This window comes from Coffea arabica, chromosome 7e, assembly GCF_036785885.1.
Source record: "Coffea arabica cultivar ET-39 chromosome 7e, Coffea Arabica ET-39 HiFi, whole genome shotgun sequence".
NCBI classification, from domain to species: domain Eukaryota; kingdom Viridiplantae; phylum Streptophyta; class Magnoliopsida; order Gentianales; family Rubiaceae; genus Coffea; species Coffea arabica.
Window position 1 is genome coordinate 28,525,782 of NC_092323.1, and position 18,290 is coordinate 28,544,071.

At 36.3% G+C, this 18,290-nt stretch overlaps 2 long non-coding RNA genes across 3 annotated transcripts; one reads left to right on the forward strand and one right to left on the reverse strand.

The window, feature by feature from the left end:
- Positions 1–2,170: 2,170 nt before the first annotated feature.
- LOC113701612 (uncharacterized) lies at positions 2,171–4,281 on the reverse strand. Its single transcript, XR_003450943.2, has 2 exons — positions 3,872–4,281; positions 2,171–3,489 (listed from the first exon to the last, which is right to left on the reverse strand). It is a non-coding gene; the product is annotated as an uncharacterized lncRNA (long non-coding RNA).
- A 6,144-nt stretch (positions 4,282–10,425) lies between these two features.
- Positions 10,426–17,981, forward strand: LOC140011122 (uncharacterized). Of its 2 annotated transcripts, XR_011818357.1 has the most exons (3): positions 10,438–11,655; positions 12,139–15,586; positions 15,659–17,981. It is a non-coding gene; the product is annotated as an uncharacterized lncRNA (long non-coding RNA). The 2 variants fall into 2 exon arrangements; XR_011818356.1 differs by having other exon boundaries at positions 10,426–15,586.
- The last annotated feature ends 309 nt before the right edge of the window (positions 17,982–18,290 follow it).

An 18,290-nucleotide genomic window follows, 5' to 3' on the forward strand; every position in this document is an offset into this window, starting at 1 on the left:
CACAACAGGTCACTAACTCTTCCGAGGTCGTAGAAGGTATGATCCTTGTATTCCACCGATTTGCGAAAGTCTTAGTAGATCCCGGTGTCACCCATTCCTTTGTTAACCCCAATTTTATGTGCGAAATCGATATAAAACCTGCTAGTTTACCATATGACCTAGAAGTCAGTACCCCCACGGGGGACCACCGTCTGATCACTAGCATGATTTATAAGAATTATGAAGTTTGGGTAGGAGAGAGAATGTTGCTAAGGGATTTGATAAGCCTGTCCATTAAGGGGTATGACGTAATTTTAGACATGGACTGGTTAGCCAGGTATAATGCTCAACTTGATTGTAAGAAGAAAGTAGTAGAATTCCGTATTCTTGGGGAGGCAACCTTGAGGTTGGATATAAGGGGTAGGTTGGCCTCATCTGCATTAATTTCGGGTATTCGGCTTAGGAAATTATTAAGTAGAGGGGCGCAAGGGTTTTTAGCCTTTCTAATCAATACCCCCACCGATAAATTGAAGGTAGAGGATGTGCACGTAGTGAAGGAATAGCTAGACGTATTTTCTGATGAGTTAGTAGCCCTACCTCCGGAGAGAGAGATAGAATTCAAAATTGATCTGTTACCGGGAACGTCACCTATCTCTAAAACCCCGTATCGGATGGCACATGCTGATCTTAAGGAATTGAAATTGCAGTTACAAGATCTTTTGGAGCGAGGGTTTATTCGAGAGAGTGGGTCTCCTTGGGGAGCCATTGTGTTGTTTGTGAAGAAAAAAGATGGGAGTTTACGGATGTGTATAGATTATCGGGGGCTGAATAATGTAACAGTTAAAAATAAGTATCCACTGCCCCATGTCGATGAATTGTTCGACCAGTTGCAAGGAGCAGTGGTCTTTTTGAAATTGGATTTTCGACAGGGGTACTACCAATTATTGATTAGGAAGGAGGATATCCCAAAAATTGCTTTCATTTTAGGCCAGATCTTGGCCGGATTGTCCTGGAATTTTTGAATCTGGGCAGTTGGTCTCTGCCTCCAATCCGGCCAAGAATCCGGCTGGATTGTGACATGGTCGATACTGTTCACGTACGGCTCCGATTTCCATTTTTGTTTCGTGATTTTTGATTCGTTTGAGCGCGCTAATAACTTCCGGAACGTTTTAGACTATATATAACCGTCTTAGTAGTCCTGGCGAGAGTTGGGCAGGCAGTTCGCTAACCACTTTGGTACGCCTTAGGGGAAGGTGGGGCTGTCACAAACTGATATTATCTGTAATTTGGGATGAATTTGAAAAGGCAAACCTGTTTCATTATATACACTTGTTAGTCATGGTTTATATTCGAAGTCTGGAATTCTGGAATTCTAGTTTATATTGGAAAGGCAAACCTGTTAACATGAATCTGGAAGTTTGGATTTGACGAAATAGGAACTCAAGCTCGAGCTCGATCTCGAGTAGCTTAGGCTTGATATTTACTCGAACTCAAACGAGTCGAGCTCGAGTTTAGTTTTCATTTTATCGAGTCAAGCTCGAGCTCAAATTTATATAATCGTTCGAGCTCAAGCTCGAGCTCGAGTAATACTGATTGAGATCGAGTTCGAGCTCGAGTATGGGGTTACTCGAGCTCGGCTTGACTCGATAGCAGCCCTAATTTAAATTAAAAAGTTATAATTACCTATTTCCCATGTTTGAAGAATAATTCTCCTAACATAGACAAGCAAATGAACTAACTTATTTTACAATTTCTTAAATAAAGTGCAATTCTAAATGATATGATTAACACATGTAAAGGGTACGAGGTAGCGGATAATATAATAGAAAATATCATGCAAATGAGAAAATATCCTAAAAATAAAATATGCATGAAAATGTAATGAATGTCACACAAAAATGAATCTAACGCACGAACGATCTAGGGGTCTAGCATTGGACTAACCCATTTCTAAAAAATCTTTACTAGCGTTGGACTAGCAAGTAAACGGAGGAAGATGCCACAATTAGCGTTGGACTAGTGTGGTGACGTCACGCATTAATAATACATAGTAAGACAAATAGGCATAAATTAAAACAAATAACACATAAGAGCATGTAGCACGTAACACGTAAACATAATATTTAGATGCAAAAATCCTAAGGAAACGAGTAAACACATAAGCACACGAGCATGCAAACACATAAACAAATAAAAGTGAATAAAGATCTAACTATTACATTTGGAACCCTAACTACAATCTAAGGGGGATAAGAGTAAAATAATACCCTAACTATTACAATTTGGCATTTGATTGCCTCTCAAATAATCATCAAAGTTAAATTAAATTTATGAAACTTAAAACGAATAAAACAAATAACTAAAAAAAAATCACTCAAAACATGTAAATTCACACATAGAAACACATAAGAGAATATAAGATAATTTAAAATAAAACAAGAACATACCTCCCTTGAAGTAGTAGCTAATTGGGTTTGGTTTTACCTATTTAACTCCAAAATTAACAAAAATCATCAAGGCACCAATTTAATTAACAAATGAATCATAAAAAATGGAAATAAGCATGAAATCTATCAAATTGAACACTTTAATGAAGTATATCAATAATTAAAGAAGAAAAGTAATTTCTATTTAAGAAAATCAAATCTGTCAGGGACCTAATTGCAAAAATTAACAAAAGTTTTGGGGTCAAATTATATTATCACAAAGATTCAGGGTCAAAATTAAAGCAAAATAAAGTTTAGGGACCTATTTGTAGTTAAATTAGCGACCTAACTAAAAGAAATATAAAATATTTAGAGCCGCAGTACAATTATTCAAAAGTACAGGGACTGTTCTGTAAATTCCTCACTAGATCACTTAAGAAATTGGGCCACTGGGCCATTTTTATTTCTCTCTCGGGCTAAAATCAACTCAGCCCAAGTAAAGTTCAAAGGAAAACCAGCAGGCCAGCCCACTTTTATTTACCAAATCAGCCCAATAAAAAATACATGGGCTCTAGCCTCCTAACCCAAGCCAAAAACCCCAATAAAATAAACTAAAACCCATTCCTAAAATCCAAACAAAATAGCTCAGATTTTTATACAAAAACCCACCTAACAAACCTCAACCAAAACCTCCAACTATTTTACCAAACCCAATCAAAATAATAAATCTATCAAAATTATTAAATCTTAAATTTCATCCTAAAATTCATAAATAATCTGTAAAAAAAAATCATATTAAAATATGCCAAAGAAAATTTAAATTTAAAGGGGCAGAATTGATTATTTGCAGAAGTTTTTGAGCCACAGTGAAATTAGGTAAAAATTGGGGGATCAAAAAATGAAATTTTCAGAAATTCATGCATCCTGCCCGAAGCTTTCCTCTGCAGTTTCTGGGTTTGCTTGTCTGGCCAACTGAAGCTCTGGCAGCCACGGCGGCGCCAACGCCTGTCGCCGGCGATTTCTCCGGTCGCCAAAAATTACCAAAATACACACCCCTACTCGATTTTTCGCGTAGATTCCATTTCTGGAGTTTTTTTTTTACAAAAAAAAAAAATGAATCAAAAGTGGCGAAATTGTCAAATTACAACCAGAATTTATTTTCCTAAAATCACTCAAATCTCTCCCAAAAATCGTAAATTTTATACCAAAACACTACTTGTGACTTCTACAACCCAACCATGACCTTGAATTAGCAAAAATAATTCAATTTAATTCAACTCTTCATTTTTTGGCATTTTTCAAACAATTAGTACGCATATACAAAAATTTATTTCCTTTCCCCTTAATCTAGTTTATAACTTAACCCCAACATTTGGCAACACATCATCGACAATAAAACCCAACAAAAGCAAGAGAAACTAAGCAATCAACATGAATTTAATTTGCTTCAAAAAATTGAGAGATACCTCACCGAAAGTGGAGTTGGTTAAAATGCTTTGATGAAACTCCAAACCTCCAACTGTCCAATGGCTTGCCCTTTATTTTGTTGTTTTGCTGATAGGTGTCTGAAATTGAGAGGGGGAAAGGAGAGGAGAAACCGAGAGGGAGAGGGGTTTTTTTTTCCTTCTCCGTTTTCTTTCTTCTGCCCAAGTCTGAGAAAGGGAGAGAGTTTTCCTTTTTTTCCTTCCTCTTCTATTCGTTGAGCCCGAGGACCTCTGGAGCAAATTTTTTCTTCTCTTTTTTTTTCCGCCGCCTAAGCCGAGAGAAGGATTGATAGAGGGATCCTAAAGCAATTTTTTTTCTTCTTCTGTCCGTTGCCTTCTCTTTTTCTCTCGTTGGATGCCTTCGGTCAAAAGTGGATCATGATTTTGGTGGCATCATGATGAACAAGTCATCATGATTTCTCCATTTTCTTTTTATTTATTTATTTTATTTATTTTTTATTTTTACAAAAATCAATTTTGTTTGTTTGTTTTTTCTGTTTTAGTTTTTCTTTTTCTAAAACAAAGCTGCAAAAATGAGAAAATTACACATTAAAATGCAAGAAAATAAATACCTCATTAAATATAAAAAATCCAAGAAAACATTAAAAATTAACAAAAATTTGGTGTCTACAGAACCATGGGTCTCTAGTTTTGTCGAGTGGAGTGTTATCTTCTCGACTAATTGGTATGCTCGAGTATTACTACTAGTGTTTATCTTGACATCGGGCCCGGTAGGGGGTTTGAATGGTGGACGGAAATTTGAGTTAAGTGGTGCTCTACTGGACTTATTATAATTCCATGGTTGACGGAGTGTCAACAAATTTTGAACAAGTGGTCATGGAACTTGCTCCCCAGAGTAGACTGTATCCTTTTACTTGGAAATGTTGGATATCTAATAATTTGCTATTTGAAGTGTTATTACTCATTTTTATGAACTCTTATGCTCGCTACTTTGATATTTTCACTTTTAAATAGTGGTCAACTTGATACTTGGATCTGCATGATGTTTTGGAACCTCACTGAGTTTTAACTCACCTTATTAGTTTTGTTTTTCTTACAGGGGGTACGAGCGAGGGCGTGAGGCTAGTACAGGCTAGCATTGTCTGAAATAGTGCTCGATTAGGGTTAAATGTATCTGAAATTTTAAATATTTTGAGATATTTCGGAATGTATGAGTTTTGGAGCTTAACTTAAGCATCAATGTACATTCTAAGCTTGGAAATTGTTGTTTCATTCATTGTCAATATTTGTAAATTGTTTTTCTTGTTTTTTTTTTTTGTAAGTAACTGAGCGAGTCCTGACGAGAGTTGGACAGGCGGTCCGCTAAACCCTGGGGTAGGCCCTAGAGGGAGGTGGGGTCGTCACACATGCGGCGTGCTAGACCTTCTACATCGATTTAAAAAATACTGTAGGGGTGCTTATCGTCTTAAAGAGAGCGTTCTACGTGCCTTTATCCTACTGGACTTCCCAGTAGCTGTCAAATTCAAGGTGATTAGTTTGAAGATTAGAAGCTGTTCTTGTACTCTCCTTTTAACACTAACAAGTATAACAAAATATCATACATATAATGCATGTACTTCCCAACTAATATACCAAGTTTCACACACACAAAGTCTAAAGGTTACCTATGCCTTTTTGCGCATTTTTTGATTTATTAGGGTTAGAAATGTCTTTATACTATGATTGTCAATATTGTTGACTAGGTGGATGGGACCTCACAAGTTCGAGTTCCTACAATTTCACAGTTAGGATTAAAAGTGATAGTTGGACGAATGAGATTAAAATTATCAAAACAACATCATTTTAACAATTGGAAAGAAAAGGAAGAAATATAGTGAAAATAAAGACACTACACATCTTGTTTGGCATAAAAAATTTCCTTTTTGTCAATTTGATTAAGATAATGATGGTTTCTAACAATTTCAGAAATCATGGTCAAGATTCACAACTTGTTGTAATATATCTTTCTTCTTCTCCTTTGCTCTGCCCACTGGAGTATGTAATAATCCAAAAAAAAACTGAAGACAAGTTGACAAAAGATTTCTCTAGGGTTGTGTTTTGATGATTGGATTTGGTTGGTTTTGGAGTTGAAATCATCTACCTAAATCCATCATCATTTTCGGATAAATTCTTTAGTAGTTGTATTTGAAATCCAGAAAAATTTAAAGAGCATTTGATATGCTCAAGTTGACGAAATTCAAATCCACTTGATAGAGATGTTATTTTAAATCCATCTGACTTTTCCTTAACTGGTTTCTTGTCGCAATCGTCTTCTGGTTGTTTTAACTGATAATTGTTTATTTATAGTAGTTCTGACATGATGATTTTACTCTTTAAGAGCTACTAGTCGATTGATCTTCAACCTCTATTTCTTGTTTTGGTCAAAATTCACAATTATCTTGTTATGGAATGATGTTTACTTAGTCACAAGATTCAATTTGAGTGTTGATATGTGATTGTTCTATATCATTTCATGGCTTCCGAACTTTTTTTGTTTCAATTTTGTGTTTGAATTTTGATTGTGGAGAGAACAAGGAGTTTATTGATTATTTCCCATCAAGAAAACACTACCATAACATGGTTGATGGTAGCTGTGCAAAGCAGTGCCAACCTTAGAGCCGCTACCATCCTTAGGAGTATCTTCGAAAATTTGACATACTTCAGTCACCAAAAAAAAATTATTTTTTGTAGTTCTTTTTTATCCTTCAAGATACATTTTTAATTTTAGAGATTTACCCTGCAAACTTATTTTTTCTTAGCTAATCAGAATTTCCTTTTTGTATTTCTAATGTATTTCAAATCCTTCATTCAAATCTTTTAATTTTCCAAACAAAGTAATTCAATTAATGAGTTAAAATGCTAGCATTTGAAATCCATTCATTTGAATATTCAACGTCAAATCCAAATTCTTCAGTCCAAAACACTGCTTGGGGGGAATAAATTATTGCAATTCCAAATTTATAGAGATTAGTTCTTCAACTTAGACTATATCGCCCAAAATTTTTTAAAAAAAATCATGGGTCAAAATTAAAGTTAAAATTTTATAAGATATCTTTCTTCTTCTCTTTCACTCTCCATATTAGGCATAAGAAAAAGAAAATGAAATTAAAAATATATAGCAAGTTAAAGAAGGAATTCTTTTTGTAGGTCTATTTTAAGAAAGTCACTGCAACCCCAAGTTAGTGAAGATGTTAACTTTTCAACCAAGGTTAGAAGTTGGATATAAGAAACCCAAGAATAGATCCTGTGATCAAAGTTGGGTATTGAATTCATTCTTTCATGGATATTATAGCACCTTAAGCAATTTAAATTTTTGAAAATTTAAAAAACATTATTTTGCTTCCTAATTACGAAATCATAAGGATTATGTGAAATGTCCCACATTGACTAGGAAATAGGAAATGCAATGGTATATAATGTCCGGCCTATTGGATTATTAATAGTTGATTTTAGCTCAAAAGGTTATTTAGTTAGCTTGTTGGGTGCAGGGCATTATAATTGGTATCAAAGCGAATCTCACATAGTCTTTGCATGGACCGAGCCTGGGGCCAAGTGGTGATATGGTTCCAACCAAGGACACAAAATTCTAAAGGTAGGAAAAGTGAAATGTCCCCTATTGATTAGGAAAGAGGAAAAGCAATGGTATATAATGTCCGACCTATTGAATTACTAATAACTTTGAATTAACCATTTTGAACCCGTGGTTTCAACTCAAAAGGTCATTATGCTAGCCCGTTCGGTGTGGTACGTTACATTATGAATGGTAAACTCTCAAATCATTAAATGATATCAACAATATCCGTACACCTAAGAAAATAATCAAAGTGGTACTTCACTCATATAACCAATTTGTTTGTGGGGCTACAGGGCGTAACTGTGAGGACCCGAAAATTATTTTATATTTTATTTTATTCCTTTGAATGCATTTTCTTTACTTTAATTTATTGCTTTAATTTTCTAGATATTTTTATAAGTGAGTCAAGTTTTTAAATCATTTTTCTTGTATAAGTTAGTACATGTTAAGTTCGTAATGCATTATGGAAGTAGGACCCACTAGTGAGGTGTGTGCGATAAATTTTTGAAGATTAGAAGGAGTTTTGTGCAAAAGGATATTATTTTATAAGGTGTTATGAGATAATTAGAGGTTGGCTAGATATTTTAGTGATTGGAAGACAAAAGAATGAGGATTAATCATTGGAAGTCATTTGTCAATCAAGCCTTGGAGCTTTGACTTTGACTACAGCCTTTCTTAGCCTTTAATAAAAGAAAATTTAACCAAAAACCCTCATCTTCTTCCCTTCATTTGGCCGACTCTCCTAGCAAGGAAAAAGAGAGAAAAACTCCATTTTTTTCAACCTAGAACCTTGCTTGAATCTTTGAGATTTTCACCATAAATTTGCAATCCAATCCATAGGAAGTAACTTTAAAGAAGGAGGAAGACCTTGGGTGGAGGAATTTAGGGAAAAAAGGAAGCTTTGGTTGCTCTTCTTCATAGGATTAAAGGTAATCATGGCTTGAAACCATCTCTTCACTTTTAACTTGCACTTTAGTAGATTTAAGGCTTGATTATGGTGGATTCTATGAAAAATTTCATGGTTTGTGTAGTAAATTGAAATTTCCAACTTTAAATGAAGAATTTCCAGTTTTGATATGGTCCTTTCAATTTTCTATGATCTATTAGCTTTACCATGTGGATTATCTAACCTTTGTATGTTCTTTTAGCTTCATTATAGAAATTTCAACTTGTGACCATGAAGTTTTGATGCACATTTTGTGGTTAATACTATTAGAGTTTGGGAATTGTTATTATTTTCTGAGATTTGTGAGTAAGTCCTGGTAAGAGCTAGGCAGACGGTCCGCCAAACTCTTGGATACGCCCTAGGGGGAGGTGGGAACTGTCACAGTAACTATTAAGATGAGTAGTATAACTATAAAAAACATGAAAATATATTATTATCATCATTTACAATAAATTTGCATTAGATGTTTCTAATGCCTTTAAATGAAATGGTCATATATCCCTAATAAAGCAATTAACATACCTTTAAACGAAAGTAAATTTTGTATTAATAGGACAATAGTTTCATATGCCTAGAGCCTAATAAGTTTAATCATATCAATCAATAGTTATTTCTTCACCTACATTAGTTAACTTATACTATTTTCGTGTAATTTTATAATATTATGATGTAACTATTAAGTTAAGTAGGGTAACCATCTAGTCGAACAGTGTAATTTTAAAATAGAGGAAGATACATTATCATCATCATTTAGAATGATACGTAGTCTTCATTGACTATTTCTAATACCTTCAAATGAGATGGTCTTATACTCCTAATAATACAATTAAAATCCTTTTAGACAAGAGTAAAATTTTACATCAATAGAATGATAATTATATAGTGGCATATGTATTTAATTATGTCAATCAATGTCTTCTTCACTTATGTTAGTTAACATACACTATTCCAGTGTAACTTTATAATATTAGAGTGAAACTATCAAGACGATTGGTGTAACTATAAAAAAAATTTGAGAATGCATTATCATCACTGATTAGAATGATAGGTAGGACTCATTGGATGTTTCTAATAGTCTTATATACCTCTAATAAAACGATTTGAAGTTCCTTTAAATGAGAGTCAAATTTTATATCAGTAGGATAATAATTTCGCAATAGCCTATGCATATAATTACATCAATCAATAATTATCTCTTCATTTTTGCTAGCCAACATATACTACATTAGTGTAACCTTATAATGTTAGGGTGTAACTATCAAAACGAGTAGTGTAATTATGAAGAAAATGATGACACATTATCATCACCAGTTAGAATGATAGGTAGTCTTCCTTAAATGTTTCTAGTGCCTTTAAATTAGATAAATTTACATTATAATAAAATAATTAATGTATCACTAAATTAGAGTAAAATTTTACATCAATAGAGCGATAATTTCTTATTGGTCTATACATGTAATTAGATCAATAAATAGTTATCTCTTCACTTATGTTAGTCAAGATACACTATCTTGGTGCAATTTTATAATAGTAAGGTGTAACTATTAAGAGAAGCGACGCAACCATAAAAAAGATGAGAATGCATTATCATTCTCACTTAGAATGACGGAAAGTTTTCATTAGATGTTTTCAATACTTTTAAATGAAATGGTCTTACATACATGAGTAAATAATTAATATTCTTGTAAGTAAGAGTAAAATTTCAATCAACTATGATGATGTTTCGTGATAGCTTATACATTAATCATGTCAATTAATATATATTTCTTCATATATATTAGTCAACATACACTATATCGATGTAATATAATAATAGTAGGAGTGTAATTATTAAGACGGGTGGTGTAACTATCAAAATTTTAAGAATATATTATCATCACTAGTTAGAGAGATTTTTTTTTCCAAATAATTCGACCTTTTATTAGACCTTCAAAAATACATGAGCTTAAGAGGGTTTCGACCTGATCTCAAGAAGTTACTGAGAAAAGTGGGCAAACATGTTACTCTCTCACCCTCTGAGAACGAACATAAGGAAAAGATCTAGAATCTAATGCCAGGACCGACCGTAGAAAAACCGGTAGATGACTAGTCGAAGAAATGAAGGACACTTGGCCAACCCTCAGCGCTGTCATCCTATCCGTAGCCAAATTTGCTTCTCGAAAGATATGACGGATCCCCGAGTTCATCAAGACTAATAGTGAACGAATTTCAAGCAAAACATTGCAGAAAAGCCATTTAGTCAGGGTACCCTCCTTGACTAAAGAAGCCAGAGATTCTGAATCCACCTCTGTATGAAATGAACTATAGCCTTTTTCCTTGTACAGTTGAAGACCATGCAATAACGCCAAGCCTTCAGCCAACAACACATCCGCAACACCAAACTCCTTGTAGAAGGTAAAAATCAAGTTACCCTCATGATTCCTGATGAGCCCCCCACCTGAGGCCACCCCTTCCACCATGCTTGCATCGGAATTTAATTTGAGAGTACCTAGCGGAGGTTTAAGCCAGGACACACTGATGCTACGCTTGCTCACCTTCAGGGGAGCGACCACATATCGAAACCATTTACAATCCGTGTTGCCTCGAAAATGCAGTTCTCGAAACACCTTGGCTCTTACTAGTTGCATGAGAAAAGAATCTACCAACCCGATCACCCTTTGCACTGAGAGCAATCCCTCTTGGAACAGCACCTGATTTCGAATTTTCCATAAAGACCAACAAATAACCATAGGCAACCAAGATCTAATATGAGAAGAGCCACCCAAGGAGGAAGAGAGAATTCAACCCATAAATATCGTGGACATATTCGATCGAGACAACTCGGCATTAAGAATACCAAACTGCCCCGCTAAATGAGTCCACACCTACAAAGCTATCAGGACATCCAGGAATAAGTGATTCAATGACTCCGCCTCTGCCGAGCAACAAACACACTTGGAAGGAAGAGCCATCCCTCGTTTTCTCAACCAATCATCTAATGATAAAAAACCTTGTAGCAGTTGCTAACCAAAAATGGAAACTTTGAGAGGAAGAACCTTATTCCAAATCCTCTGATCAACCTCGGATCGATTGCGCCTTTGTTGAAGGTTCTCCCAAGCTAACTTGGTTGTAAAGGTACCAGAAGACGATGGGGACTAGACTATTACGCCGTCAAGCTCAGGAAAGAGTTGAATGCGAGAGATTTGCCGCACGATCCGCCACATATGTTGCTGGCGGAATTTTTTAAGAGTGATGGGTGGGATGTTGGTAAGCTCCGCCAGTGGGTTCTTGAACCTATAAAACCTTTAAATGAGGTGGTCTTACTTCTCTAATAAAACAATTAAAGTACCTTTAAATAATAGTAAGATTTTATATCAATAGGACAATAATTTCATAGTAGCTTGTGCATGTAATTATATTATTCAATAGCTGTCTCTTCACTTATGTTAGTCAACATTAACTATTTTAGTGTAATTTTATAATATTATGGTATAACTATGCAAAATGAGTGGTGTAAGTATCAAAATTAGTAAAAAATAATAATAAAAAAGATAATGATAGATTATCATCACTATTTAGTATGATAGGTAGTTTTTATTGGATGGTGTTATTACTTTTAAATGAAATGGTCTTACATCCCTAATAAAACAATTAATCTATCTTTAAATAAGAATAAAATTTTATATTAATAGGACAATAATTTTATAACAATAATTTTATAATGGCCTATGCTCTCGAGCTTTCTGCTAGGGTTTTTCGGGCAAGTCAAGAATTTCTCTTCGCGTGCCCATGGCTGCCCTCCAACCGACTACTAGGGAGCAAAGTTCACTTTCCTCTACATTTCAGCGGAAATCTTTCTCAGAGTTCTTTGCTCCAATTCGTCGCAACTGGTTTTATTCATCAAGGTTTCGACAACTACTCATAAGGGAGAGCTAGCAATTATCTTTTCCCAAGAGGCTTCAGAATCGTTGGCAGCTCCATATAAGTTTGCCTAATAGGTAAATTTTTCAAAGGTAGGTCAAGAATGAAGGATTTGCGAAAATTCTTCTTGTCATTGGATTTGAGAGAGATTGTTTCCCTAGGGTTTCTAGACTCCAAGCGCATCCTGATCAAATTCAACAATGAAGCTGACTTCCATCAAATATGGTCTCGCAACGTCTGGTATGCCTTCGATTTTCCAATGAGGGTTTTCAAGTGGTCACCAGCCTTTCACGTGGATAAGGAGCCATTGGTGTCACCAGTTTGGTTTCAATTCTCCAAACTTCCTTTGCATTACTTCAATAAGGAGGTGCTGTTCCAAATTGTCTCCGTATTAGGAGTTCCATTGTTTGTGGATTCTGCAACATTGGCGGCCTCAAGGCCAAGTAGCAAGGATCTGTGTCGAAATTGATTTGCTCAAATCTCGTCCATTGAGGGTGTGGATTGGTAATAGGAATCATGATGGTTTCTGACAGAATTTAGTACTTGAAAATATCCCTAAGTACTATTTGCATTGTTTCAAACAGAGACACGATGAGGTTGGCTACCATATCCTCAAGTCTGAGCTTAGAGCTACTAAATCAGATGAAAACAAATATGGTGTGCAGGCTCCGAGGGTGGAGTTTCGATTGAAGGAGGTTAAAACAATTGACAATGGAACTGGTACGTCGGCTCTGCTTGGAGAAAATAACGGGTTCGATGAGCGGCTGTCGCGAGGCATCTCAGAATTGCAACTAGTGAACTCTGCATTGGGCAATAGGCCCTGGGCATGGCTGCTAAAGGGACTTCTCTAATTGCTGCAATTCCTGTCGGCTCAGTCCCGGTAATGTTCTCGCTGGTGGCTACTGAGTGTAGTCTACCTGAGAGTGCACCTATGGTAGTGCAGGATATGATAAAGGCTAGGAATAACACTCAAGATGGTGTCGGGTGGAGGAAAAATCTGTCATGGGAACTTCTGACATAGTTGCAATAGTGTTGCCACCAGTAATTGATGTCCCCAGCACTTCTAAGGTGGTTGTAACGACTGTTCATATTCCAGTCTCTTCAGCAGCTCTGTATGGGTTGGTCACTTGCAACGGAGTTGGTGTTTCATCAACTGAAATTTGCCCCTCTATATTTGGTGGGGCGAGAAATAGGTTGGGTACCATTGAAGATGCTTCGCTTGAAGATGAGTTAAATGAGTTGTAGGGTCGTTATGGTAGCTTGTCACTATGGGGTGTTTCTGTATCCCGCCTTACTCGAAGTCGGGCCTTAGTAGTGGAGATGTTTAATATTGAGTCAATTGCTGGTGCTGCGAATATGCAAGAGCAACTAAACGATGAGAGGGACTTCCAAAGCGTTTCTCAATCTAAATAACGAGAATTTTGAGTTAAGTTTCCATCTGATCGTATTTTATGCTCCATGAAAATTTCTTCTGATAATTTTTTTTCAATTTTGTTTGATAATTAGTATGTTATTCTGGAATATTAGAGGTGTCGCTAGAGCCCCAAATCTAAAAAAGACTTAAGAAGTTAATTAAGATGTACTCTATTAGCTTGGTGGCGATTTGTGAACCCAAGACTGATTTGGATCGAATTGATGACATTCGATTAAAATTAGGAATGGACTGTTGTGTAGCAAATAATTGGGGAACGGTGTGAATTTTTTACCAATCTTTTCTTACGTGTCAGGTTTTGGGGGAGTCCTGTTAACATTTAACACTTCGTATTCAGTCTCCAGCTCTCTCTTCAATAGTGTACTTTTCCTTTGTTCATGCTAAGTGTACAAATCAAGAAAGGGAAACCCTATGGTCCGACTTGCTGGTGGACAAACCAAATTCATACTCTTGATTTATTGTTGAGAATTTCAATGTGATAGTATATGCAAAGGAGAAACGGGGTGGTTTACCTTTCAGGCTGAATGAGAGGATAGATTTCATACAGTTTATGTCGATTGCGAAAGTGTGTGATGCTGGTTTTTCGGGTTCTAAATTTACATAGTGTAATAATAGGTAAGGGCGGGCTCGTGTGTGAAAACGACTAGATAGGTTGTTACTAAACTGGATGCCATGAGAATGGAGAATAACGTCCTCGTACGGCATTTGGGTTGGGATCCTTCGGACCACGCCCCTCTTTTGATGTCGGCTTCCACGAGATTGGATGATAAACCGAAACCATTTCGATTGTTGAATGTTTGGACTTCAAATAAGGGACTTCTAGATGTAAGTAGGAAGAGTTGGCCAAGTTTGGTTGTAGGGTTTCCTTTCTATATTTTGTCTACTAAGTTGCGAAATGTTAAACCGGCCTTTAAGTGTTGGTCCAAGGAATCGTTTGGGGATATCTTCAAGGCTATTCAGGAGGAGGAGAAGTTGGTTTTGGAGGCTGAAATTTCATATGACAATAATCCTTCTGAACAGTTACTACTAAGCGTGCAGGCAATTCGCGCAAAGCTCAGACGTACATTAGCAGTGAAAGAAGGTTTTTGCAAGTAGAAGGCAAGGGTGAAGTGGCTTAGGGATTGTGACAGGAATTTGAAATACTTCCATATGGTGGTGACCGAGAAGAGATGCAAGGCTATTATTCACCACTTCAAAACCACAAATCTGTAATGAATCAGTTTCCTTCTTTGAAGAGTTATTCACGGCAGGGTCTTGTCCGCTTTCATATGACTTATTGAACGTTATTCTAAAACTTGTGACTGAACAGGATAACTCGAGGTTGATGAAAATCCCATCGTTACAGGAGTTAAAAATTGTTGTCATTTCCACAAATGAGAAGAGTGCGGCGGGTCCCGATTGTTTCACAGGAAAATTTTTCACTTTGTATGGGAAGTGATAGTAGAGGATGTGCATCGAGCGTTATCTAGTTTTTTCTATGGAGCATAGCTACCGAGAAGTGTTGCCATGATGTCAATTATCTTGATCCCAAAAGTGCAAAGGCCACAAGACTTTACACAATATCGCTCTATTAGTTTGTGTAATTTCATTAATAAAGTCATCTCTCAGATTTTGTCGGATTGTTTAGCTACGATTCTTCCTTTTATTATTTCTCCACAACATAGTAATTTTGTTAAGAGAAAGCAAATTACTGATAATTTCCTATTGACCCAGAAGCTGCTAACTGATATCAAGATGGCCAATCGGAGGGGCAATATGGTGGTGAAATTGGATATGATGAAGGCATATAATAGAGTATCGTGGTGTTTTTTACTACAAGTCCTGCATCGTTTTGCGTTTAATGAGGTATGGATTGATATGATTTGGAGACTAATTTCTAATGTGTAATTTTCGGTAATTATAATTGAGTCATTGCAGGGGTTTTTTAAATCCACACGGGGGTTGAGATAAAGGGATCCAATTTCATCAACTTTATTTATTATTGAAACAGAAATCTTATCCAGATCTGTGAATGGGTTGATCATGCAGAGACGCTTTAATCCTTTTAAAGTACCTGCTGGTTATCCAAATATTACACATTTGGTCTATGTAGATGATGTGGTCATTTTTTCTAGTGGCTTAAAGTCATCTTTTGCAATTGGTGATGAGTGTTTTGGGGGATTATTGTGCTATTTCAGGTCAGAAAGTTAATCACCAAAAGAACTGCTATTTGGTGAGCCCTAATTTATCCCTTCTACGGAGAATTTTGATAGGGCAAGTAACTGGATTTCAACAAAAGTCTTTTCCAACTAAATACCTTGGTTGTCCATTATTTATTGGTAGAAGAAAAAAGGTATACTTTGCAGAAATTTGCAGTGCCGTGGCCAATAGAATTTTGTCCTGGAAGCATAGGATTCTGTTGCCCGGGGATAGAATTACTCTAATTAAAAGCGTCTTGTCTTCAATCCCGGTTCACATATTAGTAGTTGCATCACCTCCTCTAAGGGTGCTACGGGAGTTGAAAAACTTCATGGCAGCGTTCTTATGAGGGACGTCAAAATTTGGCGCCAAGTTTTATTGGATGAAATGGCTTGACCTATATAGCCCTTGCAATGGGGGGATTAGGTTTTTGGAGCCTTAAGGATGTTGTTAATGCCTTTTCGTTGATGATTTGGTGGCTGTTTAAGAGAAAATGCTCTCTTTGGCCAGAGTTCATATCACTAAAATTTTGTGGAGGGATGCATCCTTGCCTAACAGAGAAAGGTTTGGTGCGTTCTTATGCTTGGTGAAGGATGCGGTCAGTGCAGAGTCTAGCGGAGGGGTACATTGGCAGGATTATCCATAAGGATTCGATGGATTTTTGGCATGATAATTGGATGTGTTCGAGAGCGTTGTACCTGTAGATAGAGATTTTTCATGAACATAGGGTGGCTGATTTTGTAGAGAGGGTGTGTGGAATAGCCAAATGCTACGTCAGTTTTTGGAACCAGAGGTTGTTAGGCAAGTAATGGACATTGTACCACCTTCTATGCATGGAGACTATAGGATGGTGTGGAAGTTAACTCCTAGTGGTGAGTTTTCGATCTCCTCTGCCTACTCCATTGTTAGACAGGCCTCTAATTTTTCTTGGTTGACTACATGTGCTTGGCATAAGGCCCTCCCGATCAAGATATCCTTTTTCATGCTTAGATTACTGGTCTGGAAGCTTTCTTTTGTGGAATAGTTGAGAAATTTTGGAGTTTAGGGGCCTTCTAGATGCGTCTATTGTCGAGAGCCTCAGGAAGAGTATTTGAATCAGGTATTCTGTACAAGTGAAGTTGCACGGCAAGCGTGGAGGGCTTTTGAGGTTCATGCTGGAGAATTATCCTCAATTGGCACTATTTGGCATATGATGCTGTATTGATGGATTCGATCCGCCAAAAATTCATACTTAGCATTTGTTTATCGTGTTCTTCCTTCTCTGATTTGTTAGGAGTTGTGGAGGGCAAGAAACAATGCGATTTTTGAAGGGCGAAACTTGGGATGGGATAGGATTGCCATTCGGATTCTCACTTAGGCGCAAGAGTTTTTTCACGAGCATTTTCCAACATTGCCGTGCTCTTTTGTTTCTTGGGAGGGTTTTCATTATTTTTTGGTTGGTCGGTCGAGGGTTATCTTGATGAGACCGGTCAAGTGGATTGCTTCCACAGTGGGATATGTGTTGAATTCTGATGGCTATTCTAGAGGGAATCCGGGTATAAGTGGAGGAGGGGGATTGGTGCATGATTGGAATGGGAATTTCATGTTTGGTTATTCTTGTTTTTTTGGCTCATTGACAAGCTTGCTTGCGGAGCTCAAGGCGATGGCGTTTAGAGTCCAACAGTGTCTCTCTCGAGGCTTCTTGGATTGCATATTGAATCGGATTCTCTTGTTTTAATTCAAATGATTCAGAGTACTTGCACATGCTCGTGGTGGCTGCAGAGGGAATTGCAGGAGCTTCTTAGTTTTCAAAATCATTTTCATTGTATCTCTCATTGTTTTAGGGAGGCGAATTGGCCAACTGATAGGTTAGCAAATCACGGTGTTGATTTGGAGTGGGAATGTTTATTTCATAGTTTTTCGGAGCTGCCAGACTTGGTTCGGAGTAAAGGTCGACTCGATCGATTGGGACTACCAAACTTTCGGAGAATAGTTCGTTGGGTTTTCTTTTGTTTCTTTGAATTTGAATGTATTTGACAAGGTTTGAATAAATAAATTGGGACTGGCATCCCACTCTCGCGTATGAGGCTTGCAAAAAAAAAATGTACAATGGCCTATGCATATAACCATATCAATCAATAGCTATCTTTTCACCTATGTTAGTCAAAATATACTATTTTAATGTGATTTTATAATATTAAAATGTAACAATTTAAGCAAATCGTGTAACCATAAAATGAAGATATATATTATTATCACTATTTAGAATAATAGTCTTTATTAGATGTTTGTAATGCCTTTGAATAATATACTCTTACATCTCTAATAAAAAAATTAACATGATTTTAAATGAAAATAAAATTTTACATCAACATGATGATAATTTATAGTG